Source organism: Nannospalax galili, unplaced genomic scaffold (genome assembly GCF_000622305.1).
Source record: "Nannospalax galili isolate Female #2095 unplaced genomic scaffold, S.galili_v1.0 scaffold87, whole genome shotgun sequence".
NCBI classification, from domain to species: domain Eukaryota; kingdom Metazoa; phylum Chordata; class Mammalia; order Rodentia; family Spalacidae; genus Nannospalax; species Nannospalax galili.
In genome coordinates, this window is record NW_008360320.1 from 8,568,126 (window position 1) to 8,581,800 (window position 13,675).

The following is a 13,675-nucleotide window of genomic DNA, read 5'->3' on the forward strand; positions in this document are numbered from 1 at the left end:
TCCTTGGGAAGATATCTTACTTATCTAGCAGTTTAAGAGGCTGTGAGTGTTCCTGTGAGTGTTGCTAAGTTGCTGAGGGTCTACGTTGCTTTTACTGACTCTTGTCACAATCCTAAAACCACCTCAGATTTCTTATTTTTACTTCCTATGTATACTCACTGCATTAGGTACTTTTCGGTTGCTGTGGTAAAAAAATTGCGACCAAGGCAACTTATAGAAGGAACAGTTTATTTGGGCTTATGGATCTAGAGAGGTAAGATTCCATCATGGCTGGGGGTCATGGCAGCAGGAGTAGGAAGCCGAGAGCTCATATCTTCAGTGGCAAATAGGAAGCAGAGTGATCAAACTGGGAATGGAGAAGCTTATGAATTCTCAAAGCTTGCCCGCAGTGACACACTTCTTCCAGCAAGGCTCCACATCCTAAAGATTCCATGACCTCAAAAAACAGCACCACCACCTGGGAACCAAGTGTTCAAATACTTGAACTATGGCCGACATTCCTCTTTTAAGTCACCTCACTCACCAAACCCGTCTCACCTTAGTGGCATGGATGTCCAATGTATCTTTTAAAACTCACTTGCTGCTTCACGTTTTTCCCTGCCATGACCCCAAGTCCACCCACAATGATTTCCTCTTAAACTAAGTTCCTCAGGTTCACATCTAGGCTGTCTATTAGTGGTTCTGCCCTGCCAGTTCAGTCTGGCTTACTATTGCTTCTTAAATCTCCTGTTTAGCTTCACTGATCTAAGTTTACCCCAGTCTTAGCATTCCTGTTTTCTTCTTAGTGCCTTTGTCTGAGCCATTGCCTTTACTTTTTCTCCTCTACACAACAATCCAAATGATAAATTTTTTTGGTGTTGTGGCCTTTAAGAAGTCTTTTTATAATTCACATGAATCATTTTCCAACTTAACATTTGGAAATTGCTGTTGAATCCTTGATTATTAATGTTGAATTATCATTTCATGCCTCATATTTTACCTCACCAATAATGTTGTAATTTTCTTGACAATAGAGATTTCATAATTCTTATAATCAGGCACAGCCTTTGGCACCTCTGAAGATGAATGTGTTTGGCTGGATCGGGGTTCCAGATCCATGGCCAGAATTGCCTGAAATCATGCATATGACCCCTGACTGAAAAAAGAAGGTTGTACAAGAGGAATCCTTGAAAACAAGGATGAGATGGCTTCTGACAGCAATACCTTCCTATTTAACACTAAATTCTAATTTGTAGATCATGCAGACTGAGGCAAAGCTGCAGAATCAAAGAATTTTGATGTTGAACAGCTTTATGTATGTAACTCGTAAGTTCCATGTTAGCAAATATGTGAGGCAGGTCTGACTTTGAATCTTGACTTTGTTCCAATGGAGCTGGGTATACTGGGTAGGCAACTTACCTTCTCTGGACTTCAGATCTTAATCAGTAAAACAATGAAAAGGTTAGACTCCAGGTGATCTTAAGGACAAAACAATTTAATTATAAATTTCCGTGATTCTACTTCCAGATAAAGGAACTGGTAGCCCTAGCCTTTGGGGCTTTTCCAGTATTCTGTTCTGTGGAATAGGATTTACTAGTTTTGTGTGCAGTTAGGAATTCTCACTTTCAGCTTTGGCATTCAGTCTTTTCTGTTTCCCAATTTGTGTGAAGCTGGATGGACAGATGGTTTATTAGGCTTTTCAAATGCTTGTAATACTGTTGTTCAGCTCAACAATGATTTTAAGCTTTGAAGGTCCGTGCAGAGTGTGGGCTTTGTTTAGAATGGAAGATAGTTTTCACTGTTCAATTTAAGGATAATAATGTTTACCCACATAACTTAAAGCATCTTGTGGATGTAACTCCAAAGGCTTAATCAGTTTCCTTTATTTCGTTAAGCTTAATGCAGTTCTGCATGGCAGCCTGTTCCAAATTGTAGTTTTAAAACTGAAGTTGCTCAATAAAGCATCAAGCTACAATTGCATGTTTTACCTTTGCCTGAGTCCAAACCACAGCCTGCTTCCAAATATGAAATCCTTTAATTCAGAATCACAGAATTGTAAAGGAGACAAGTTCCTCATTTTAGAGAGACTCTTAAGCATTTCTGGTGTGCTTTCTACCATGTATTTTATAAACAAAAGAGCTAAAGTGAGGTTAGGTTGCAGATTTTTAGAAAACTTGAGTCTTGTCTCAATAGAAAATTCCATTCCTTGAATTGTAAATGGTCAATTAAACATGATGTCTTAAAGTGTAGATGGACTATGTAAGTCAAAAGATGGTCACCACTGCCACCGTTTCGCTTTCTGACTTTTCTTTGCCCAGTACGACTGACTGTTCATGTAAGTGGGGCCGCGAATATGTTACTTTAGACTACCCAAATTGCATCGGAAGTGTGTAACTGACCGTCAAAAGGTCGTGCAAAATGGAAGGTAGAGGGAAAACGTGCGCCTGCCGGCTGAGATCCGCCAGGAGTCCCGAGTGAGGGAAAGCAGGACACACTGGCAAATGAGGTGCCTAGAAGTACAAGCTGGAGGTCGGTCCACACCGGCGATGTCTACGGACCCTGAAGCTGTGGCAGGAGGGGAGAGGACCAGGAAAGGAAGAGTAAGCGCTGGCAACCTGCTGAGGAAGCCCTCCTGGAGAACAGACCTCCCAGCAGGGAAAGAAGGCGCCAGGGCGAGCAGAGACCCGGACCAGAGGTTTAGAAGAGCTCGGAAAAGCTGAGGGGGCGGGCGGTGATGCTGATTCGATCGCGAGAGGCCGGTGGACTGCGAACAGGTGTGAGGGCTGCCCGCTGCAAAGCTGCTTGCTAGCCGAGAGGGAGATGCCTCTGAGTCAGAGGTCTGGCTTTTTCCAGGCCGCTAGTGGGCGGAGCCTCGTGCTCGTGGGCGGGGCGATAGGCGGCTCAGATGAGGGGCGGGGCCAGAGCCTGCAGAGCCTCCAGGCCTCTGCAGCCGCAGCCGGGAGGGGCGGCGGCCTCGGTGGCGGCCGCGGGGGAGGGGCTCGGCGTCAGCGCGTCGCCGGCTGTGCGGCCGGTGGCCAGGAGGGAGCGGAGGAGGAGGAGGAGGTGAGTCGACTCGGGCTGGGAGCTACGCGGACTCCGGGAGGCGGGAGCGCCGCCCCTCATCTCCCCTCCCCTCCCGGCGCCCGCCTCGCGGGGCCGCGCGGAGCGGAGTTCCCTGTGGGGCGGCGGCCGCGCGACGAGCGGTGAGGAGGGCGGAGCCGAGGCCGCGTTTCCCGGGCGCACGCGCTGCGCCGCTGCCCGCTGGGCCGCTGTCTCGGCAGCCTCTCCACGCGCTCGCCGCGCTGCGGTCTCTGCGCCGCTTCCCCTCGCGCGGAGGCCAGGCCGGCTGCCCCGGGGCGTCACATTGGCCTTCCCGGCCCCAACACGGACCTCCCGGGTTACCACGCGGTCTCCCCGGGGTCCCCCACGTGGCTCTGCCCAGTTCCCCACCCCGGCCTCCTCGGTGCCCCTAGCCGTCTTCCCTGGTCCCCTAGGAGGGCCTGCTCGGTCCCCACGCCGTCCTCCCGGGCCCTCTGGTCGCGGTCCCCTGCGTCCCATCTGCTCTGTCCGTACAGACAGAACAGCTCACGTCCCCCATGTGAGGATCCAGCACGTGCTTAAGGTTTCCGTCGGGTCCCTACTGTGCTTTTGGGAGTTTAAGTCTTGTACAACTAACAACAGCAGCGAAGTTGCAATAACACATTAATTTAACCTTTAGCCTCAAGGTACGTAGCTACCCCCACCCCCGTGGCAAAACCAACTCTTAGTCTTAGAACTTTGCTGAATTAGATTACCTTTGCGTTATCTTTAGTGACTTGAGGCTTTGTGATGGGAAGTTCAAAGAGAGGCCTTTAAGATTTTCCCTCCACCTCTGTCACAGTTTGAAAATGGAAAACGTGAGTGAGTTGAAGGTGACTTCCTCCTGAGGTGGATTTCAATCTGCAACCCTCCTGTGCTGGCCTGGCTTACTTGCTACTATTCCTGCAGTCGATTTTAAAGCCTACCGTAGTGGTCTGTAAAGGAGCTGCTTAAGAGAAGTGCTGTATAATTCAATAGAGCCATTTTATTGGATTGTATTAACCTGTTTAACCTTAAGCTTTAACCATGACAGGAGTTTCATTTGGAACCCACATACCAAGTGCGATATTGAATATTAGTGTATTCTAGGTCTTGATGTGGAATAGATTCTTTTCAGCTTCTACTGAGAAGAATATGCATTGTCCTTATTATATATTGTCCTTAGGCCCTTGCTCTGTATTTAATGAAACCGTTTTAGTGTTGGAGGAACACCTTTGAATCAATCAGGATACTTTGGCAAACTTGAAAACAGTTAGTAGGTAAGAGAAACAGAAATGTCATAAGAATTACAGCATTTTAGCTTCTTTACTCCTGTTCTGGAGTCATGTTGACATTTTAGTCTTAGAAAGAAGAGTAAAACAGAAATTTGTAAGGGACTTAAGCAGTGAAATCCAGCCCCATTATTTTATAGAAACTTAAAAACCAGAGTTTTTTTTTTGAAGGGATTTAGAAGGGACTAAATAGAACTAGTTACCTTTATTATTCATTTAACTAGATAATTCAAACCTCAGAATGGAAACTTGTACCAAAGTTTATCTTGATTTGATCATTCCCCCACCCCACAACCTGGGAGTGGAATCCAGAGCCTGAGTCTGTTAAGGAAAGTAAAGTGCTTTCCTGCTGAGCTTGGGGGGGGGTCGTTGTGCAAGGGGGGACCCCAATTTCCCTTGATTATGTTATCTTAAAAAATGCCAAGTTAATTAGCCAGATTTTCATTTTTTTTCACTTTTCTGCTTTGAATGCATGAGAATGATTTAGTTTGATTTGGACCCATTAGATAGAAATGATTCAAATACTTGTAGTTAGAAAACATATCTGTTGAAGCATTACTTTCTAGTTTAGTGTCTTATAATAATAGCCCAGGCTGTCCTCCAATGCACTGTATAACTGAGGCTAGCTTTGAACTCCTTATCCTGCCTCTACCTTCCAAGTACTGGGTTTATAAAGCATATGTCACCATGTCTGTCTTCTACTTTGTAATATTAAAATTTTTGATTAAAAAATTAGGGATGCGTTTGTATATATGTGCATGTGCATGCAGGTGCTTTGGATCCCCCTGACTGGAGTTACATGGGTGTTGGGAACTGAACTTGGGTCCTCTTTAAGATAGTAGTCACTCTTTACTGCTGAGCCATCTCTCCAACCCCTGTTATTCATATTCTCCAATCAGTCTGTGACTCCTAGGATATTGGTGTGTCAAGAGTTTTCCTATTATGGTATATATATAACTTGGATATTAAGTAGGAAGAGAGGTCCAATAGACATGTAGTAATCTAAATGAGTATCCTCAGTATTACATTTTTCTTTTTTAAAATTGGGCTTAGGCAGGGACTCTGAAGTCCTTGTTGGGGTGGGGTGAATTTTTTTTTTTTTTTAAACATCTGTAGCATAATGTTTGGTATAGACTTAGTAAGTACTTGTTGCTACTGTGTGTTTTCTTGATGGGTGCTTTCTGAAAGGTGGGCCATGTCTTCTTAACCTGTGTGGCTAGTGTCAAATGCAGTGGATACCTGCAAATGCTTATTGTGTTGGCGATAGCCAAGGGCCTGAAAGTCCTGAATTATCATTTTAATAAACCTGAACTAGCTCACTTTCTTCTTTGTGTTAACCAGTACTGAAAGAGATAATATTGAGCAATATAGTATTTTAGGAAAATTGGGGAAAGAAACTTTAATTTTGTTTTTTAGTGTTTGTTGTCACTATGAAATTTGGAATGTACAGCATTTTCTAAATTTAGTGATAGTATATGTCAGTCAAACTAGAGTAATGTGAAGTTTTTACTGGAGCGTAGTCTGAACCATGAATTCAGTAGCCCTCTAATTGTTACCACAGGCCATTTTTTAACCTTGCTTTCACTCTATGAGTATGTATTTTTAAGCATGTAGATATCACAAGGAACATGCTTTTGGAGTTCAGACTACTTTGCCAAGCTGTCCTAGAATGATTTTTTTAAACAGGTTTTGACTCTATTTGATGTACTATGCTTTATGTTCTAATATTTAATAAAGCACAATGAGTTTTCTCATTCTTACCTCTTTAAAATAGTTCAAAATAGTGTGCATAATGTATTCAAACAAATCAAAACAAAACAGGAAACATTTCAAACTTTTCTTCTTGAAAGCAAAACCATTTTTTCTACTGAAAAATCTTTATTAGAATTTGGACCTAGCAAATGCAGGGCAATTCCATGGGATGATGCCTGTTTGACCATATAGAGTCCTGTATCATAGCCCTTATATTAATATCATTTCTGAACTGTATTCATTTTTTTTCCTACAGATACTGTTACTAAAAGCAAATGTATAGTATAGCAGGATGGTGAAGTAGTCATATTGTACCTGTCCGTGATGATGGTTCTTAGGTCAGTCCCAGTACTTGGCCTATCTGCTTTCAGATCAGTCACTTTACCAGGAGGGTAAATACCCCCTCTGTTGTAGGACTAGCCAGAGTCATTCTGGTCCCCTGATCATCCATCCTTCAGAGAAGTATGGTGTTACACCACTGGTGTGAACTCTGTGTGCAACATGAGATTCTCATTTTAAGCACACTTGATCAAGAATTTTGCAAATGTGTGGCATAAACATCTTAAAGTATGTGGGAGACAGACAGAACATTTCAGTATAGCTATAGATAGAATTTAAGATATAGGATGAGATAATAAGAATTAGAATATTTAGCCACCCCCCCTCACACTGTAGGACCATATTGAAGTCATTTAAACATGATTTTTTCAAATATTTAAAAAAGTAATCAGTGACAGAATGCAGCAAAGAGTCTGTAGATTTGATATGTTTCTTTTGTGGTCTCTCTCTCTCTCTCTCTTCTCAAACTGGAACATCCTCTTAAGTTTGTTTAAGCACCAGGACAGGCTGGCCAGCTCCTTCCGGGTACTTGTTCTGCCCACTTTTGCCCAGAATTACAGATAGGTGGTAGAGGTCTTGACAGAACCAAGATACTGTGATTTCATCTTCTGGATTCACACTGGATTGATCCTTAGATAATGAGATCTAGATTCTTTGACTGTTAGCATTTGTAATATTTTGAGGATTAACTTTTCATTTGTATAAGCAACTCTAGGACACCCACGATTTATCTAATCATGAATTAGAACTCATTCTTCACTAACCTTAGGTTAGGCTCTCTGCCACTTTGTTAGTGGAACAGTTAATCATTTTTATCCTGTTTGAATGGTAGCTAATTATTTTAAAGTACTCGGCTTTCTGCCTTTACCTTCTCTCCATTTTGAGCTTTCATTTGATCAGGTATTCACTATATATTTCTGTAGTGTGTCATTTCTGTCTTTTAGACTGTGTATTCTACTTCAAAGGGGAGACTAAATCTCAGTTTTGGTAGGTCTTCAGCACTTAATATTATGCTTGACACATAGCAGGTTATAAATATTGATTAAATACAAATTTATTTTAATAGTAAGTTCTGTATTTGTATCAGACAGTGTTCATAGAGGAATTCAGAATTCATTCAAGAAGTTTAGACATTTCATTGCCAACATTAGTACTAGAGAGTTTTTGTATTTTAAATTATAAGTATACTCCTATGAATAATGACTTCATCAGTCATCTGTCAGGGCATTTAAGAGAAGGTGTAAAATTTTCACTTTGCTAAATTGTGAAGGCATTGCACATTTCAGTGTGTCTTGAGTTTGATGAATATGTACATATTTTATATTTCTTACACATAGAAATTTTATGGCACTATAAAGAAGTGAGTTTAATGACCCTATTTTTTGTTCATTAGTAATTATATACTAAGGAGTAAATTCTCATTACAAGGCCCTTAAATTCCTGCTCATAAAAAGAGAGACCTCTTTGATTTTGTTCCCCATATAATTCTAGTTACTGTATTGCGGGAAGTCATCAAACTCTTTAGTACTCTAAACCTTTAATTTGGTTTCAGAACAGTAGTCATGTATTGAACACCCAAATTACCATGTCTTTAAAAAGTAATGTAAACACTCAGTATTAAAAAGGTAATGACCATAACTTTTCTTGTATGAATTTTTTAAAGAGGACTTCTGAACTAAATTTCCTATAAAGGCCAAAATCTCAAACATACAATGATAGCGGAGTATATGTGGATATGTAGAAGGGAAGGGTGATAATTTTTGTAGTAGTGTTTCTAAGTGGACAGTTTATTAATTATGTTGGAGTAAACATTTTGCAACTCTAAAGAGAAACTTCAATTATCTGAATGAAATGAAGTATGCGAAATTAATTCAAATAAGTGGGGGAATCCTTAGTGTAAATGATGCATGTAAAGGCATATGACCTCAATCTTGATTTTTTTTTTTTTTCCTTTCCCTCTATAATTTGTCAGCTGCTTTTACATTACTGAATTGTGTTTCCTTTTAGGTATGCTAGGAATCATTGATGGGAGGGAATAAGGTTGCTTTAAAGTTTTTATTTTTCCCACAGAAGAAAAAAAATACAGACTGGTATTCTGTAACAAGAGTAATTGCTCATCTCTCTTCTGAACTGCCTTCTATTTTAGGTGGTCTTCCACAGCCTTCCGTTTTGTCAGCTACCTCACAAATGTGTAAAGTCAGAGGATATGATTTGATGAAATTTAAGCTACATTTCTCTCTCCAATCTTAAGATGTTTATACTTTTTACAAGTTTCACCAAGTAAATTGAGCTGGCTAAACCTTAATTCTTTTTCTATCTCTTTAGAACCTAATGCTTATCAGTTATTTTATAGTGTAAGAACCCTTAAAATAGAAATAAACTTCAGGGTATGACTCCTGGCCTTTGTAGATTCTAACTGGAAATGGATATTTTTACTGATTGATTGAGGTTTAGGAAAATGATTTCTGCTGCAGTTGACTGAAGTTGGCATCTGAAAGTTCTTGTGTAATTTGTAGATGGCCCTTGTAGCTCTGATGATGCTGCCTTCTAAGCTTTTTTTTTTTTTTTAAATGTAGACACTAGCTACAGAAAGGTATATTGACACTTTGTAAGTGAATTTACTTCATCCTTTAATATTACTTATTGCTTCCCTCTGTGAAATACCTCAGAACATGCCCATTTCAACATGTGTATTAGTCACTTTTCTGTTGCTATGATAGAAACATTGACTAAAGGAACTTATAAAAGGAAGAGTTTATTTGAGCTTATGGTTCCAAAGGGGCAAGAGTCCATCATGGTAGGAAGCATGGCAGCAGAGGTGGCTAGAGGAGGAGCGGAACCTAAGCTCTCACATCTTTATGTAGGCACAGGAAGTGAGAGAGCAACTGGAGATCTGGTAAGGCTTAAGACCTCTCTAAGCCTGCCCTCAGTGACATGCTTCTCCAGCATAGTCATACCTTTAAGACCTCCCAAAACAGTGCCACCAACTGGGGACAAAAGTATCTAAATACTTGGAGCCTTTAAGGGACATTCTCATTCAAACCACCACAACTTATACCTTTGATCTGTTGGATTTTAAGATGCAAGATGAGTCATATCTTGATTACTTTGGGTAGTGTGTGGTATCAGCAAGTACAGTATCCAGACTTTGTGAGCAATTGGTGAGTCATTGCCTGAAGCTTACCAAACAGATCTGGATGTTTGACCAAAGTCAGACCAGATTGATTCAGCTTTGTATCCTTTATAAGCAGTAGACCTTGGGAGGAAGTTAGGTAATTTACTTTTTTAAAAAATATATTTTTATTTTATGTGTATGAGTGTATTGCCTGCATGTATGTAAGTGCTCTTGTGTTGTGCAATGCCTGAGGAGGTCAGAAAAGGGTGTGGAGCCTCTGAAACTGATGGTTGTTAGCTGCCATTTGGGTGTTGGGAATCTGGCCTGGGTCCTCTGCAAGAGTAGCCAGTGCTCTTAACTACTGAGCCATCTCACCAGCCCGGTAATTAACTTTTTAAAATTTCAGTTTTCTCATCTTTAAAATGGGGATGATATCATGAGGTAGTTTCTAAATATTTAATCTTAGATGCATTATTCATTATCATATTCAAATAGTGTGAATTAACACACTGTCTAGCTAATAGACTATTTTAAATGGGATTTTAAATACAAGTTGTTTTCATTTTGAAGAGGAGTAATCAAGTTCGTGAAACTCTCTTAAATAGAGAGCATGTTCAGTTGACTTTCAAATTGTGCAAGATATAACCATAAGTCTGTTTATATACATATAATATACTGTTATGTGGTAAAAAGAGGCACAGTACATAATTGCTGTGGTTTAGCGGTTGACTGTCCCTGAAAAGGCTTGGTTCCAGAGTGGTACTATTGGTGGGGCCTGCAGACCTTTTAAGAGTAGGAGGCACTAAAGGTCACTGGGGGCTTGCACTCAAAGGGATTTGAGGGACCCTGGTCTTATAATTTCTGTTCCCTGGCTTGAGATATATTACCTCCCACTTGCTTTTTCAATGTGATATGCTGCCTTAGGCAGAAGTTTTCATCTGTAGTAAAGATATAAATAAAAAAGGTAAAAAACAGACAATAAAAAGCTGTCAAGACTTAGGCATGTGCATATTTATGTCTGAGTCCAGTATATACTGCCAGTTGTTATTGTGACCTTGGACAAATAACTTCCTTTACCTCTTCCCTAGATTTCCTTATCTTTTGATGTAACAGCTCATGAATAGGACTATAAGAGAACTAAATGAGCTAATGTATATTCATGCAGACTAAATGTAAATTGTTATTTATATTTTTCAGTTTCGGAACAAACTAGACCATTTTGAGTTAAGATTAAAGAATTAATGCAGGGGACCTGGAGGGATGGTTCAGTGGTTAAGAGCACTATCTCTTCCTGCAAAGGAGCAGGGTTTGGTTCCCAGCACCGAGCTTTTAACAATCTGTAACTCCAGTTCTAGGGGACTTATACCCTCTTCTGATCTCTGCAGGCATCAGGCATATGTATAGTACACATACATACATGCAGGGAAACACTCATAAACATAAAATTAAAACAATTCTTGCAGGTTCTTGATACAGATTATATGGGGGCATATTTACTATGGATTTTGGAGTGACATCTTAGAGCTTTCAGTGTTTTTTAAAGACAGTAGTTCTCAAATTATACCATACAGCCTTGTCAGCAGGTATCATTGAAACTTTTGGAGGGGGAGTCTTTGAAATTAGAACTGTTATCACATTAAAACAACTTTGGCCTTTTTGTTTTGACATTTGTGATTCAAGAACAAGAATAAAACTGTGGACATCTTAGTACAAATTAAATGACAGTGACAGCAAACAGTGCTAGTAATAATGAATTTATTATTATTATTATTATTATTATTATTATTATTATTATTATTATTTTGCCTTTTTGAGACAGAGTTTCCCTGTAGCCCCAACTGACCTGGAACTCCTTATGTAGACCAGGCAATCATATATTCTTTTTTTATTTTTTAATTATTTTGGCCTTTTGGAGACAGGGTCTCCCTGTTAACCCAGCTGGCCTGGAACTCACAGAGATTCGCCTGCTTCTGCTCTGCCTCCTGACTCCTGGGATCAAAGGCACGTACCACCATGCCTGGTCTTAATTGTGTATTCTTAACTAACATGTATGTTAATAAAAACAACAAAGACCCAGTCAACTTCACTTCAGAATATACTTGATGAATAAGTAACAATGATTTTATTAGATCTTAACCAATTGATATTTATTTTAATAATTGGTGTGATAAGATTGGAAATTTGCAAAAAGCGCTTTTGTTTTATATCCAGCATATGTTGCTTATCCAGAGCTCAGGGACTTTACGTGATCTTTGTTTTTAAGTGATTAGTAAAATGAGCCGTATTGTACATGAAATATCATTGCTACTTTAAAGAATGAGGAAAAGGGGCTAGAGAGATGCCTCAGTGGTTAAGAACACTGACTGTTCTTGCAGAAGACCCAGGTTTGAATCCCAGCACCCGCATGGCAGCTAACAACTGTCTGTAACTCCAGTTCCAGGGGATCCGACAGCCTCTTCTGTCCTCTACGGGCATTCATTGCATGACATGGGTGCACTTACCTGCATGCAGGCAATACATGCATACACATAAAATAAAAATAATAAATAAAATATTTTTTTAAAAAGGAGGCGAAAACAGTCTATGGTTATTAAGACTTATTCATCTTCTTGAAAAGAAAAAAACTGAACATGTCACTTAAGGAAAACAACTGTTAATTTTTGTTGCCAATGATAAAAAATTTGGATTTCAATGTGAAAATTAAAATTTTGATGTGAAAATTAAAATTTTAGAAAACTTGTGTTACCTGCTATACTTCTGTCAGCTTTTCAATATTTAAAAGATTCATCTGATGAGACACAGATGTTAGTGTTTGCTGCTGTATAATGAATTATTACAAGATCTGTAGTAACTCAGTAATCTGATATTTTTAAGATAATGTGTTACAAAATTATGGATGAAAGAGCCTTTCAAAAAACAAGTAGTGGGGCTGGAGAGATGGCCCAGGGTTAAGAACACTAACTGTTCTTGCAGAAGACCTGGGTTTGAATCCCAGCATCCACATGGCAGCTAACAACTGTCTGAAACTCCAGTTCCAGGGGACCTGACAGCGCCTTCTGTCTTCCAAGGGCATTGCACAACATGGGTGCACTTACCTGCATACAGGCAGTGCACTCATACACATGAAATGAAAATAATAAATAAAAATATTTTTTAAAAAAGCAAGTAGCATACAAAAAAGTTTTTATGTGTTAGATTCCATATTATAAGTAACCCTTAAGAAACTCCTGCTTGTCAAGTTTTGGTGTAGTATCAAAAAAGATTATCCACACTATCTGAACAGGCTGTTAATATCAACACGTAATATTTTTTTTTTACTTTGTGTTTTGTGAAGCCATTTTTTCTTCCACATGGCTTAGTCAAAACTATATGTCACAACAGATTGCATATGGAAGCAGATATGAGAATCCACCTGTCTTATAAGTTAAACATGAATAGTTGAGAAACTTTTAACAGTATTTTCTTTTTATATTTTGAAAATTATTTTTCATAATGTAAAATTTATTATATTAACTATTACATATCTTAGGTTTATAAAAATTTGATAAATACTTAAGATTTCTCATTTAATTTCTAATAGAGCAAATAATTTTTAATTATAACCCATATGAAAAATGTTTTTTGGGGGTCTGAAGAGATGGCTTAGTGGTTAAGAGCACTGACTACTCTTGCAGAGGACCTTGGTTCAATTCCCAGCACCCACATGGCAGCTAACAACCACCCATAACTCCAGTTCCAGGGAATCTGACGTCTTCTTCTGATCTCCATGGGTGTTACACGACATGGGTGCATTTAGACACATGTAGGCGATACACTCATACACATGAAAAATAAAAATTAAAACATTTTTGGGACTAAACAGTTTTTAAGAATACATAGGAAACTAGGTGTGGTGGCATATGTTTTTAATACCAGCACTTGGGAGGAAAAGCAGGTGGATCTCTGGTCTACATAGCCAATTCCAGACCATCTGGGATACCTTGTTTCAAAAAGACAAGGAAAAAACAAATACAAAGGAGTTCAGACACTAAGAGATTTGAGAACTCTTCCTTTTTAAATATATTTTTTATTGTTTTTTTTTTGGGGTGTGGATTTTGTATAATACGTCTTAATCATATTTAGCCACCCTTTCCTATCTGTA

The 13,675-nt window shown here is 39.4% G+C and overlaps 1 protein-coding gene across 6 annotated transcripts in view; it reads left to right on the forward strand.

Moving 5' to 3' along the window:
- The first annotated feature begins 2,964 nt into the window (after positions 1-2,964).
- Positions 2,965-13,675, forward strand: part of Gtdc1 (glycosyltransferase like domain containing 1) — a 447,396-nt gene continuing 436,685 nt past the window's right edge. For 5 of the 6 annotated variants that reach the window (XM_029559715.1, XM_029559718.1, XM_029559719.1 and 2 more), the window contains exon 1: positions 2,965-3,042. The gene's annotated coding sequence lies outside the window, so the exon portion shown is untranslated. The remainder of the gene's footprint in view (positions 3,043-13,675) is intronic. The other variant, XM_008825185.3, reaches the window with a different exon arrangement.